This window comes from Somniosus microcephalus, unplaced genomic scaffold (assembly GCF_052327205.1).
Source record: "Somniosus microcephalus isolate GS21.2 unplaced genomic scaffold, FLI_Smic_1.0 unresolved_chr8, whole genome shotgun sequence".
NCBI lineage: Eukaryota > Metazoa > Chordata > Chondrichthyes > Squaliformes > Somniosidae > Somniosus > Somniosus microcephalus.
Window position 1 is genome coordinate 26,497,921 of NW_028225186.1, and position 15,931 is coordinate 26,513,851.

A 15,931-nucleotide genomic window follows, 5' to 3' on the forward strand; every position below is an offset into this window, starting at 1 on the left:
ATAGCTGCATAAAGTACAAAAGCAAGGATATAAAAATAAACTTTTATAAAACTCTTTTCGGCCTCAACTGGAGTATTGGATCTAATTCTGGGCACTGCACTTGAGGAAGGGTGTGAAGGCTGTAGAGAGGATAGAGAAGAATTAGGATGACAATTCTAAGGAAGATGGACTTCAGTTACATGGATAGATTAGAGAAGCTGGGGTTATTCTCTTTGAGCAGAGAAGTTTGAGAGGAAATTTGATTTGTACAAACAGACCTACGTCCCCTGGTTACCTACCATTCTGTCATTGGAAAAAGTTTCTCCTTACTTACTCTATCAAAACCCTTCATGATTTTGATCACCTCTATCAAATCTCCAATCAACCTTCTCTGCTCTGAGGAGATCAATCACAGCTTCTCCAGTCTCGCAATATAATTGAAATCCCTCAACCCTGGAACCATTCTGGTAAAGCTCCTCTACACCGTCACTAATGTATTGACTTCCTTCCTGAATTATAATGCCCTAATTTGGGAGACAATATTCCTACATGGCGTCTAACCAGTGATTTCTGCAGCTTTAGCATATCTTCTTTGACTTTGTAGACTAAGCCTCTGTTTGATAAAGCTATTCTTTAAATGTCTCCTCAGCCTAACCTGCCACCTTCAAAGGCTTGTGCATGTGCACCCCAGGTCCGTCTGTTCCTGCATCACGTTTAAAATTGTGCTCTTTCGTTTAAACATTCCCTCTTCATTCGTTCGTACCAAAATGTGACACTTCACAATTCTCTATGTTAAATTTCTTCTGTCTTTTTTCTCTCAATTTCACCAGCCTGGCTATATGCTCCTGAATTAAAAACAGAACATGCTGGAAATACTCAGAAGTCCAGGCAGCATATGTAGAGAGAGAAAAAGAGTTAACGAATTAAATCGATGAACTTTCCTCAGAACTGGAAAAAATCTTAGAGATATAAATGACATTAAGCAAATGCAGAGGCAGTGAAAGAGGCGGGGGGAGGGAGGGAAGATCAAAAGGGAAGGTTGGAAGGCAGCAAAGATTAAATGAAAAAGGGTCTAATTGTACAATGCAGAAGGAGATCGTATGGGACCAGTAAAGAAAGGAAAGCTGGTTCTAGAAGAGGTGAAAATGGGAATTGCAGAATCATGTCCTCTTGATTTGTGTTGATATCCTCCTCACTGCTCAAATATTTTCGACTGTTGTGTCTTCTGCAAACTTTGTAAGTATGCCCTGTATACACAAGTCCAGGTTAGTCATATTTTGGTTCTCAAGAATAAGTCTGTAATTCATTTTGAATCGATGTTCATTACTTGTTCCTTTCCAATTACAGGTCTACCCAAACCAAATCTATCAATGGATTTCAATGCTGTTGTGAAGGGTGGAGTAGTCACCTTTAATTGTACAAGCTCCCGGGAGCTTCCTGGCATCACATTTTACTTATACAGACACGGAGAAATGAATAACTCGGATGTCCAGCCTGCTGTTGCAGGGTGTAATTCTGTCACCTTCACCATCAGGAGTGTAGGTCATGCAGAAGGAGGAAATTACACTTGCCTGTATGAAGCGGTTGTGAGGGGAAGGTGGTTAACATCAGCTCAGAGTAATCCTGTGCATATAACAGTAAGAGGTAAGTGAGATGCACACAGTCACGCTATTCATCGGACCACAGCAGAAGGGTTTTTTGCATCATTGTTAGTCTGCATCAGTTGTTCTGTTTAAGGATATAAACTGGCCGCCTGCCTTACACCCTGTCACATAGGAATGAACAGGCGGGCGATGCGACAATGCCTACTTTTGCGACAGTGCCCGAATACTCTTTGATGCTTATTCCATTAAGAGTTCACGACTTACAGCGTGGACTGATGGCAGAACTAAAGCACTAAGCATTGAATGGTTTTACTGCTCCAACTCCGATTTAAAGTTTGATTCACTCGCTTTCTCTTGTAGTTGCTAAACAATACTCTAATAGGCCAAGGTTGCCCCCTAGGGAAGCTGAGATAAAAACATATCCACTTTACCGACTATAACAAAAGGTCATTTTAACCTAGTAAGCAAAAAGCAAAATAAACTCTCTGCTGTTTGAAATATACAACAGTTCGTTCAGCGTCTGTGGAGAGAGCAGGATGCTCTGACCAAAGCTAGCTCCTGAACCATTATCTCATCTCGTTCTCTCCTCGCATGTGCAGTTTTGACCCATTGACCAGAGTGAAACTTACAGAATGAAACCGACTGATTTACACACATTCTGTTATATTTTTGCCATCAGCTGGGAACAGTCGCTTTGTCCCAGACACACGGTTAATATCCAATGAAAGAATCAAAGAATTAATGAGGCAACTAATCAATCGACCAATGAGAATGATCTTCGTGCTGTGTCATGTTCACCCAGTGCATTGTAACGTCACCTGTGTGCCACCCCCCGCCGACTTCTTTATTGATTCGCTGATTTTGCAGCACTGATTTAATGTGGTTCCATTATTATAAAAGCAGAGAGGAGGAGAGACAGCCTTTGAAAATTTGAGACACGTTATCGAAACAGTGCAAATCCAAGGAACTGCGAAAATTAAGTATCACGAGTGTTGGAAGTGATGTGCTATTTTATGTGAAGAGACAAGAGAATCTGGAGTCGTTCTCCTTAGAGCAGAGAATGTTAAGGGGAGATTTAATAGAATGGTTCAAAATTATGAAGGTTTACAATAGAGTAGATCAGGTGAAACTGATTCTACTGGCAGGAAGGTCGCTAACCACAGGGCACAGATATAAGATAACTGGAAATAACAGGTGAGCTAACAATACTAAAATAAAAAAGCGAGTTGTTGTTATCTGGAATGCACTGCCTGAAATTGAGGTGGAAGCAGATTAAATAGTAACATTCCAAAGGGAATCGGAATAATACTTGAAAATGAGAACAACATACAGGACTGTGGGGAATGAGCGGAGGTGTGATACAGACACAGGCACGATGTGCCAAATGGACTCATTCCGTTCTGTGCAATTCTATGATTTTATATCAAACTTTTAATTTCTTATGTATTTTTTCTGTTTTGTAATTCAATCCGGATCCATTGCCTATTGCTGGCCTCCGTTCAGCTGCAGAGAAACAATTTTTTGTAGAAACAGTTGTTTAACTTAGTTCTGCTGTGTCCCTTTATCTCACTTAGATAAATCATTTGCGCTGGAGGCTGGTGTTGGCTCTGCTGTGGTTCTGATTCTCATCGTTGCTCTGTTGGGTGTGTGCTTCTGGAAGAAAGGTGGGTTAAGCAAATTGGATTATCCGTTCATTACAGAGACACATACTAAGCTTACTGCCGCCGCTCTACTTACCCGGTACTGACAAGCTCCTCCAACCACCTTCCACTCCAAACATAAGCTCGGACTGTAAATATTTGGAAATCTTAGACTGACAGGTGAAATAGCGAGGATCGAAGCTGAAAGGGAGCTTGGTAGAAATGCATCTTTGGAGAAAGCACATAACGGGAGGACTATAATCGGCCGCCTGTTATATGCACTGTCCGATATTTAGTACCACTGATTTCAATAGAACATAGATATTAACGTAGAATATGCAGCTCAACCTTACTGCTACTTTTGCGCTATTGCATTACTGGGGTACAAATGTGTCTTGCTTGATAGTGCAAGATGGATGACATCACATTGGCCACCTATGATATTCCCCATGTGTGGATCTGAATGTCCTGTGGAGTGTACAACAGGCAGAGCGAGTGATACCGCCCATTTTGCTTTACTAGTTAAGTGGAATTCCAACCCACAGTGTCACGTAGTAAAGAATGAATCGAAAAACTCGGGAGTCTCCGTCTGGAAGGAGACGGCTGAGAGGTGATGTTGTGGAGGTGGTTAGTGTAGCACATGAGAATGGAAGAGGAAAAACTGGAGCACTGCATCGAAGTGTTCAGCGGAGTGGGAAATGGGCGGTGTGTACAATGGAAAGCCTGCCTGAATTCGCCCGTTTCCCACCGGTGGGTTAGGTTAAAATTTCACCCTTCGTGTTTCTTCATGAAACATTTGGTGGTTGTGTCGGGATAGTTATATTGCTGTGGCATAGGTTTCTGTGTCTAAAAGGCATTTTCTGCACTTTCACTTTTCTCATATTCCTATTTTGTTATCCAAATTTGGCTCAGAATTCTAACACTTAAATTTTCTTCTCAGGGAAGTGGATAAGCAGCAGAGAAATGAGGTGAGAACATTAATAGATCAATTGTCAATTTCAACCACAGCTGACCAAGATAAAACTCAGATGCAAACGTCCAGGAAAAATTGTACCCTGTTTACATATTAGAAAGAAGCTCCCCACTCACACTCAAGCAGTCACTCCAACACACAATTTGACGTATATACATGCACACACTCACAAATACATATACATATACACACAGACTTGTACACATAATCACACACATTCACACAAACGAACACATATATTTTCTCATACTTTCAGTCAAAGACATAGACACACACTCGTACTAAAGCATACACTCACGTTCAAAAGCACACTAATTTTAAAACACATATACACACAATCAATCACATGCTCATATTAAAACACATACGCTCAAACACACACAGAATCGCACAAACTCAAACACTAATCCAGGCAGGTTTCATTTACTTCAGTAATTTGTTTGCATCTGCTCTACATCCCTTTAAATGTGTTTTTGTTCATTATCTCATTAAGCAATAGCCTTTCTCATCTAGGGATCCCATATTAACGACAGGTCAATGAGAGGAGTAAACCCTCTGTGAGCTTACTGAAGCGATATGGCGAATCTGTTTGTGACGATTTCATCAAGTCCTTATTTGTAGCCCAATGGAAACAGTGCTCGACAAAAAGATTGTCCAACGGGAGGAAATATTCACAAACTATTTACTGGTAACGCTCCACATGGTGAGAGCAGGAGATAGGTCCTCAATAATCGCCCTAGATGTCAAACAAATCGTTAGTTCCAGGTTAACCAGGAATACCCTGGCCTGGGAACAGTTGGATAAGCACATGTTCTAGGACGTGGGCAGCGAGATACTTCTACATATAACACGGGATCCATGCCTGAAATCCAATCAATACTTGTATCAAGAATTTAATGACCTGTACCATCGAAAATAAAATGATTAATTGACGATTTATGTTGTTTTCAGGAACACAGCGGCATCTGGTGACCAAAGCAGTGAGACCCTAACATGTTAGTTCAGATTTGTATTCGTGCATCCAAAATTCTCATTTGCATTTAGCTTTTTGTGCAGTTAACGAAAAGGAATGAACACAGAGTAATTGTTACATTTCTAGTAAGTTTGTAGACATTTTATTGTATTTAGCAACAGTACAGTGAATCACATACACTGTCCATCATTCTGAAACATTTAGTGAATCTGACCAAGAATCAAAATAGAGACTGAATTTATATTATCATCATTCAATTAAAGAGATCATTGGACCCTGGCACATAGATGTAAATGAACCCCCGTTTTAATTCAGACCCTCTGTGCTTATTTGTTTTTGATAGGAAGTCTGATCATGCGTTGTTCAAATTATTTAAATCTTTACAGTAAAGTAGTTGGCAACTTCTGAAGCAAGTAATGTCGTTGAAAGCATCACAGGTTTTTGCAAACATGCTGAGAAGCTGCAGCACACCACCACTGGCGGATAGCTGTAATTACAGCATGGCAAATTTCTGTCAGCAGGTTTTGTTTCTGCAAGTTAATAGAGCAGAGGAATATATAATGGACAATGTGAATCAACCAATTACAATCGGAAGTGCTTACTTATAAAGAGCACATATAAAATTTATATTGTATTGCTCATCGAATTAGCAGTGCATTAGGCATGAGGAGTCTGGGCTAAGTGGAGTCTTCAATTGCAGTATTGCTGGATCTTCTTCTTGAGTATTGTGTGCAGTTTTGGTCGCCTTATCTGAAGAAGGATGTTCTTGCCATGGAAGGAGTTCAGCGAAGATGCACCAGGCTGATATCTGGGATGGCAGGAATGACGTATGAGGAGAGATTGGGTCGATTGGGCTTGTACTCGCTGGAGTTTAGAAGAATGAGAGGGGATCTCATTGAAACTTATAAAATTCTGACAGGACTGGACAGACTAGATGCAGGAAGGATGTTCCCGATGGTCCAGGAGTCCAGAACCAGGGGTCAAGTCTAAGGATAAGGGGCAGGCCATTTAGGACAGAAATGAGGAGGAATTTCTTCACCCAAAGAGTAGTGAACCTGTGGAATTCTCTACCACAGAAGGCAGTAGAGACCAATACATTAAATATATTCAAGAAGGTGTTGGATATATTTCTTATGGCTAAAGGGATCAAGGGGTATGGGGAGAAAGCAGGGACCGGGTATTGAAGTTGGATGATCAGCCATGATCGCATTGAATGGCAGAGCAGACTCGAGGGGCCGAATGGCCTACTCCTGCTCCTATCTTTTATGTTTCTAAGGCAGTCACTCGGAATCGAGGATGGCTTGCTTCCACACTAAAAATGAGTTCTCAGGTGACTACAGTCTCTGTCACAGCTGGCCCAGAAGGTGATTGAAGGGATGGGTTGGTGGGGTGCTTGTGCTGACGTGCGCTCACTCCACTTTTGGCTTTGTAGGGTGGTGGATTACTGGACTACGGTACACAGATATAATTACATTCCAATGTTGGCAGTCTTTCCCTTTTGGACAATACTTCACATTTTATTGTTATTTACAGTTAAATAGCAAAACCATTGCCAAGTTGTGAAGCTAACACATTGGGTTGGGTGGTGCATCGATCTTCCTCTATAGTACAGGTTAATGTGCTTTAGTGCTGCCAGTGTTGAGACGGTGTAACTACAGTGTGATACATTCGCATAGTTTCCAGCATAAAGGTTCACATAGGTTATTATAATGACAAAAGATTTAACAACAAGGATGACAGAATCTTAACAACAGGAAGTAAGATTTTGTAGACAGGTAGCTACATGCCTGTATGATGTTAATACGTTAAAGCCATGTAAATATGTCGGAATCAAGTGTTTCCTTATTGAAATTGCCAAAATTATTATCATGGATAAAAATACATTAATAATCAACAATGATACAGTTTAGCACTCATTGAAATCACAGGACAACTCAAGACTAGAAAAGCAATCGTTGCATCAGTGATAGTCCGAGAAACATCAAGTCATAAAATGCAAATCTACTGCCCATGTGGAGAGAAACCTCGGCCAACCCATCCACTTCCTGGAGACGGAGAGGAATTGAGAAGGGAAGCTCAGCATAGTGGCACAGCAGCACGGTGGCATAGTGGTTAGCACTGTAGCCTCACAGCGCCAGGGACCCGGGTTCGAATCCGGCCTCGGGCGACTGTCTGTGTGGAGTTTGCACATTCTCCCCGTGTTTGCGTGGGATTCCTCTGGGTGCTCCGGTTTCCTCCCACAGTCCAAAGATGTGCAGGTTAGGTTGATTGGCTATGATAAATTGACCCTTAGTGTTAGGGGGATTAAATACGTGGGGTTACGGGGCTGGGGTGGGATATGTGTTGGTGTAGGGGTTACGGGGATCGGGTGGGATATCTGTCGATGCAGGCTCGATGGGCCGAAATAGCCTCTATCTGCACTGTGGGGTTTCTGTGATTTCTGTGATAGGAGGTCCATTCACTTCCTAGTGGATAGTCAAATACACATTGGTCGTTGTCAATGACCAGCTAGTGCCCGCTATTGAGTGGAGATGGTGTCCCATCCATATGATGATAAACAAAACCTCCATAGGCATAAAACTCTTTAATAAAAGAGGGAAATGCTCTTAGTATTTAAACATCAATCCATTTTTTATCGTGTTTGTTTTATTTAGATGCTGTTCTTAACCTGCAAACATTGCCAAGAGTGAATGCTGTAAGTTACAAATGCACAGGAATTTTATTTTTCCATTGTTGTTTACTTTAATTTCGATCATTCCTGCTCCTGGAAGGATGTGTCCAAATATTGTGTTGCCTTCTCTCAGAGAGTTCTTGTTCTTTTGAAATATCACATTTGCATTGTCCAGTAATTAAAATTCCTGAGGCCAAAAACGTTTTTGATCACACTTCAATGAATCATAAAACGGCGACAGCAAGATGTCCAAGATGTCTAAGCAGATTGAACAAATTTATTTCCAATAGAAAACACATCTTTGTGGGTCGAGGTGCAGATTTGCTCCGGCTATAGGAACTGAAAGGAAATGACAGAGTTCAATTACCACACATGCAGCTGCTAATACTGTCCTGTACAACCGACCGAATCTAGGCAGTGTACAGCAGTTACAGTTTAACTGTTGGGTAATATGTGGAATATGCAGAGCATTGCGATATAAACAAGACAATATTCTATTTCTCCCACTGAACCAATGTGCGGTTTCCACATCTTACACACAACATCCTGGTATCCCCCATGGAGAGTTTATTTGTCCCTTCATTTTCCGATGCTGTCAGAAATAGGCGTTGGAACTCTTGGCTTAGAGTGGGCGTAAAACAGTGATCTGGATGCAGCCGCCCATTTCACACCTTACCGATGTCCCTCTCCATTAAATTCAATGTGATCGGTGGCCGAACACTTATCGCCCCTCCATCGCCTCTGATCAAGTAGAAAATTCCGCACACTCTCTGTTTCCATCATGTCATTTTACCCTGCTGCTGCTCGAGAGTCCTCTCTTGTTTTTAAATAAACAGCATTGCCTGAGGTGATAACTTCATCTGCAAATGTAACCGTTAGCAGACAGTTAACACCCTTTAGAGTAGCGCAATATTCCCCGTTTACTACTGCTCACTGGAACAACGCCGTTTTTGACATTTTTCGGCTTCTGCCACGATGCATCTGCTGATAGAATTTTGCTGATCTTTTTCCAGATTGTAGATGTTTGAATGCATTTCTGACCATTTGCACCGTTCATTTCAGCGTCAGCGAGACACCGTCCAAACAGTCAGTGAGGACTCCGTTGTCTACACAGCAGTGAAGCTCTAGAACACCAGGCACATCCATTTCAGCAGTGCCAGACAATGCAATGGTCATCAACATTTCACCCATTAAAATGTTATTCAGAGAGACTTTGTGTTTGCAAATAGCCATCTATAGAAATGTAAGCTGTGACACATGCCCGACCCCACTCCTGGTATTTAGTTTACTTTGCACATAATTTAAATGAACATTTTGTAACACGATAACTAGGAGCCGGCCATTCAGCCCCTCGAGCATTCTCTATGCAATGAGATCCTGGTTGGTCTGAACCTCAACTCCATTTACACGGATTCCGCCGAATCATTTGATACACTGTCCCAGCAATAAACTTTTCCATCCCAATGTCGAAGTGTCCTGCTGTCCCCAAGAAAACAGAACCCTTTTTGCAGGTAAAGTTCTAAATTTCTACAAAACTTTGTGTGAAAATGTGCTTCCTGAATTTGTTCTGAGCGGCCTACCTCTAATTTTAAGATTACATTGTTATAGATTTCAATACCAGAAGAAATAGTTTACCTGTGTCCAACCTATCAGAGAGTTTAAACATTTTAAGAAACTTGATTTATTTACACAATAATCTCCTGTACTCAAGAGAAAACAATCCAAGTCAATGTAACCTATCCATGAATTTAACCCTCTAAGCCGTGGTAAAATTCTGATGAATCTGCACTGCACCCGCTCCAAGGCCATTAAATCCTTCCTGAAGAGCGCTGCCCAGAACTCACTGCAGTATTACAGATGGGGTCTGACCAAGGATTTGTACAAATCAAGTTTAAATTGCAGCCTTTTTTTCATGATCCTTGTGAAAATTCTGATGGAACCGCTGCTTCTGCGTAGCCCGGGTGCAAAATGCAAACTTTGCCCCCTGTCCATGAATTTGAATAATCGATTAACCACGTGTTTGGGGGCTGTCAATTTCGTGAACACTTTCCGAACCACCATGCAGCAGGAGGGTAGAAGCGGTGCTTTTATTAAAATAAACATTCTTTCTAAGCTTGCACATTAAAGAACGGATCTCACTTTGGGAAAATGGAATAGATCAGTAAACTTCATGAGCATCTTTGCCATCTCGTTTACTGCTGGAGTTTCCTCCAGGAAGGGAATTCTGCTCGAAATAAATTGGTGTAAAATGTGTTCTTCCTTTTTCTGCCTGGGCGTTAAGTTTCACCTGAGCAGAGCGCCGAAAGGTAAATCTGGTGCAGAGAATCACATGCACCTTTAGTAACGGGATTGACTTTCCTTTCATTGAGAGTAACGGGGTTTATTCTGTTAAACTGTGCGATTCCCCGCTGCTCCACCAGATCTTCCACTCTGCACTCTGCCCGTGTGATTCTTTGTTGCAGGAAATAATTATTACTGTTAATGGCATTGCAGATGAATTAATAGCTTTATAATATCATACGCATTTGATTATACAGCAATGGCGTGCTTTTAATATCTGAATAAATGCATTACAGTTTTACAGAATTCTATTGACACAGTAGTTGTGTTTGTGTGCTTATTACAAGGTCCCATGAGGTGGGAAACTTCACTAAAAACAGCTTTCCTTAACATAGTAACACGGTCCAAGGTGGTTCACAGGAACATAATCGGAAAAAATTGAGATCGAGGCATATGAGACGAAATCTATTCCTTGATTCCCCTAGAGTGCAAAAATAAATGTCTCAGCCTTGAATATGCTCAACGATTCAGCATCCACAACCCTCTGGGGTAGAGCATTCCATCGATTCTTAACCCGCTGAATGAAGATATTCCTCCAGATCTCAGTCTTAAATGGCCGACCACTTATCCTGAGACGATGCCCCCTAGCTCTAGACTCTCCAGCCAGGGGAAACAAACTCTCAGCATCTACCCTGTCAATCATCTTCAGAATATTATATGTTTCAATGAGATCACCTCTCATTCATCTGAACACCAGAGAGAACAGGCCCAATCAACACAATCTCTCCTTGGAGGACAACCTTCTCATCCCAGGAATGAATCTATTGAACCTTCGTTGCACTACTCCTAAGGCATGTATATCCTTGCTCTGATAAGGAGACAAACATTGTCTGACACGTTAAATCGAGTCCCCGCCTACCCTCTCAAGTAGACATAAATATCCCTTGGCACTATTCTATAAAGTGCAGGGGAGTTCTCCCCGGTGTTCTGGACAATGCTTATCTTTCAACCAAGATCACTAAAACAGATCATCTCGATATTGTTGCATTGTTCTTAGTGGGACATTGCTGGGCACATATTGGATGCATCGTTTCTGACGTTGCAACAGTGATTGCACTTCAAATGTACTTCATTGGTTGTAAAGTGTGTCCTGAGTTTGTCAAATGGAAGACCTTTTTTCTTTTGACTGAAACAGGGTGGCCACTAAAGCCCCCGAAACAGCCAAACTTTCTGCCCTCTTTCACGTTCAAACATCTCCACTAACTGGCGGGTAAACCGATATCGCCCATGATAAACTAGCACCCGAAGATAAATTTAAAAACTCTGTTTGGGGAAGCGGTCAGCGGCCTTGTAAAAGCGAGATCAGAAGACTGGGGTGAAATGTGAACTGTGATTCAGAATGTTAGAGGACCACTCACAGGGAGGCCATGAGGAACAAGACGGACTGCTCACTCACCGTGGACACCGTCACATATTCCGGCACTACCCGTTGAACTGAGCTGTTTCTGGGACCCTGAGATTAACTCCTGCTCCGATATAATTTAATGTTTGGAGGCGATGAGTCTGCGAGAGAGGCGCTCCAAGAAGCAGACAGCAGCCTTTAGACAGCAGCGCTCCTCTCTCTGTCCAAAGTTTGCGTGCTTAGCTGTCAGTGGGGATGTAGCTCAGTGGTAAAATGCATGCTTTGAATGTATCAAGATCACGTGTTCTAATATCAAGCCTCTCCCAGCATATTATGCAAGTAATTTTGAAAATATAATCTCTATTATCTCTGACAGGGAGCCAGCTGCCCAGCGATGCCAATGGCTCACAGCTTTTAAAGATGTTTACCCTTCACAAGGTATCTGCTCCTCTTTGACATTTGAAAGACATGTCTGTGGCATACATGCTATGCCCCAGGTTCAGTGTCCTGGCTGACATCCGATCTCTGAATCAGAAAGTGAGATGGAAGAACCACAGGGCGTCAAACAGGAACTAGAGCAGTGGCTGCTCGCTCAGCATTGTGACGTCACACAATCTGGTCAGTCTGTTACCGGGGGTGAGGAGCAGCTCCGGCCCACTGAATGTTTCTGGAGCCTCAGCTGTTGCAACCTGCTGCCCTCATAAAGCAACATTCAGCAACTGTCGTTAAAGAAAATGTTTGGAGATGCAACTTAGGCTCGCATACCACTGAGCTACATGTCTGGGACACCAATCTAATGACATCAAGGATAGAAGGACTGAGTTCCTTACTTTCTCAATGCCAACATTCATTTGCTGGACTTAAAATAATCTCCTTTTTTTCTCCAGTATGTACTGAAGTATTTGCACCTCATACAACTGTGGGTGAAGAGAAGAAACCAGGGCTCAGCGCAGAAGTGTGAAAGGGGCATTGCGAAGGAAGACATGGGAACTCCTTGGGCTCTTCCCTTAGGGAAACATGGGACTAAGAGGAGACCTCATGGAGGCGTTTAATATTATGAAGGCTTTAAAAACAAATAATCATAGATCCTTACATCACAACAGGGGCATTTTTCTCTGTCATGACTGTGCCGGTTCTTTGAAAGAATAATCCAATTTAATATCACAGCCCACTATTTGTCCCATAACTGTTCTTCTAAGAACATATAAGAAATGGGAGCAGGAGTAGGCCATTTGGACACTCGAGCCCGCTCTTCCATTGAATAACATCATGGCTGATCTTCTACCTCAGCTCCACTTTCCTGCACTATCCCCCTTTCGCTTGATCCACTTAATATCCAAAATTCTATCGATCTCTGTCTTGAATTTACTCAAGGACTGAGCATCCACCGTCCCCTAGCGTGGATAATTCAAAAGATACACCACCCTATGAGTGAAGACATTTCTCCTAACATCAAAAAACAAATTCTAACCATGAAATTCATTAACCAACAAACTAACTACTTACACAAATTACCAAAAGGACTACCCAATAAACGAAATACTTAGCTGTAACTTACCCTCGTCCGTTTTTGATTGTGTCCCTCTTTTTGTCTGATGTCTGCTGTCTGCTCCCGATGCTGCTGTCGACTTCCATTCGGGAGGTTTCTGCTCATCTTTCTTGTAAACATTAAAAAAAAACTACAGCAAAGAAGCAACTGTGAAGGTTTAGTGACCAGACCAAAATCCGATCTCTGAAGCAGAAAGTAACATGGAAGAATGACAAGGCATCAAACAGGAACAAGAGCTGTGATTGCTCGCTCTGCATTTTGACGTCACACGATCCCGTCTGCCGGCGGCTGCTGTGAGCTGAGATGTTGAGGAGTCCGTGAGATGAAGACCAGCTTCGGGCCAATTCAATGCTGGTGGATCCTCAGATGTTGGAGCAACTCGCTGGCCTCATAAAGAGTGGATGTTTAACCTGGTGGATGGGATGATGAGCAAGCGCAATGTAATCAAGGGAAAAATTAACGGGCACTTGGAGAGCTTTCAATTAGTGAAGTAGAACCAACACGAATTTGTAAATGGCAGATCGTGATTCACTAATTCAGTTGAATTTTTTGATGAAGTAACAGGGCGGATTGATGAAGGGAATGCAATAGTAGTTGTCTACATGGGTTTTAGGAAGGCATTTGACAAAGTACCACATAGAACGATGGTTAACAAAATTGCACCTCATGCTACAGGCAGGGTCGATAAGGAATTGGTTTAATGACAGTAAATAGGGAGTTGGAGTAATTGGCTGCTTTGCAGTCGGGAGAATCGTAGACAGTAGTGTTTCCCAAGGGTCTTTGTTGAGGCCACTGCTTTTTTGAAATGCATAAATGAAATGGAAATTGGAATACAGAGTAGCATTTCTAAATTTGCTGATGGCAGCAAACTTAGGGGTGTGCCAAACAGTGAGGATGACACCAATAGACTGCAACAGGGCATAGATAGGCTAGAAGAATGGGAAGACAATAGGCCGATGGAACTTAATACAGGGAAGTGTGAGTTGATGCATTTTGGCAGAAAGAAAAGGGAGAGGCAATATGCAATTAATGGCACAGTTTCAAAGAGTGTTCAGGGGAGATGGCCCTGGGAAATAAGGTACATACGTCCCTGAAGGTGGCAGAACATATTGGCAGTGTGGTTAGCAAAGCATAGAAACATAGAAACATAGAAGATAGGAGCAGAAGTAGGCCATTCGGCCCCTCGAGCCTGCTCCGCCATTCAATGAGGTAATGGCTGATCATCGAAATTCAGTACCCTGTCCCTGCTTTCTCCCCATATCCCTTGATCACTTTAGCCTTAAGAAATATTTCCAACGCCTTCTTGAATATATGTAATGAATTGGACTCTACGGCCTTCTGTGGTAGAGAATTCCACAGGTTCTCCACTCTCTGGGTGGAGAAATGTCTCCTCATCTCTGTCCTAAATGGCTTACCCCTTATCATTAGACTGTGACCCCTTGTTCTGGACTCCCGACAATCGGGAACATCCTTCCTGCATCTACTCTGTCCAGTCCTGTCAGAATTATATAAGTTTCTATGAGATCCCTTTCATTCTTCTAAACTCCAACGAGTATAATCCTAATCGACCCAATCTCTCATCATACATCATTCCTACCATCCCAGGTATCAACCTAGTGAATCTTCGCTGCACTCCCTCCATGACAAGAACATCCTTGCTCAGATAAGGTGACCAAAACTGCACACAATACTCAAGATGTGGTCTCACAAGGCCCTTACAACTGCAGCAAGATATCCTTGTTCCTGTACTCGAACCCTCTCGCTACGAAGGCCAACATACCATTTGTCTTCTTAACCGCCTGCTGCACCTGCATGCTTACCTTCAGCGATAGGTGCACAAGGACACCCAGGTCTCTTTTCACTTCCCCTTCTCCCAAACTATTGCCATTCAGTTAATAATCTGCCTTCCTGTTTTTGACACCAAAGTGAGTAACCTCGCATTTATCCACGTTATATTGCATCTGCCATGCTTCTGCCCAATCACCCAACCTGTCCAAATCATACTGGAGTTTCTCGGCATCCTCCTCACAGCAGACACGCCCAACCAGCTTTGTGTCATCTGCAAACTTGGAGAAATCACATCTTGTTCCCTGGTCTAGGTCATTAATATATATTGTGCATAGCTGGGGTCAAAGGACCGATCCCTGCGGTACCCCACTAGTCACTGCCTGCCACTCAGAAAAAGACCCGTTTATTCCAACTCTTTGGTTTCTATCTGCCAACAGGTTCTCTATCCAATTCAATACTTTGCCCTCAATCGCATGTTCCTTAACTTTATATGCTACCCTCTTATGCGGGACCTTATTGAAAGCCTTTTCAAAGTCCAAATGCACCACATCCACTGTTTCTCCCTTATCTATTTTCCCAGTTACTTCCTCAAAAAATTCCAGTAGATTAGTCAAGCACGATTTCCCTTTTATAAATCCATGTTGACTTTGTCCGATTCTGTCACTGTTTTCCAAGTGCTCTGCTATTACATCTTTTATAATGGATACTAGCATTTTCTCCACCAGCAGTTGGAAAATAGTGACAGGATCAAAAGTATATCAACATGGATTTACAAAAGGTAAATCATGCTTTGCTAAAATACTGGAATTTTTTGCGGATATAACTGGTAGAATATATAAGGGAGAACCAGTGCAGTTGTTTTATTTGGACTTTCAGAAGGCATTCAATAATGTCCCGCATAAGAGATCAGCGTACTAAGTTAAAGCACATGGCATTAGGGGTACGGTATAGAATTATATAGAGAACTGGTTGACAGCCAAGAAGGAAAGTGCTGGAATATACAGGTATTTTTTCTGAGTGGCAGTCAGTGACTAGTGAGGTACCGCAGGGATCGATCCTAGGACCCCAACTT

General features: G+C 42.3%; 1 pseudogene; it reads left to right on the forward strand.

Moving 5' to 3' along the window:
• The first annotated feature begins 1,451 nt into the window (after positions 1–1,451).
• LOC147085689 (uncharacterized) overlaps positions 1,452–15,931 on the forward strand; it is an 89,516-nt pseudogene continuing 75,036 nt past the window's right edge.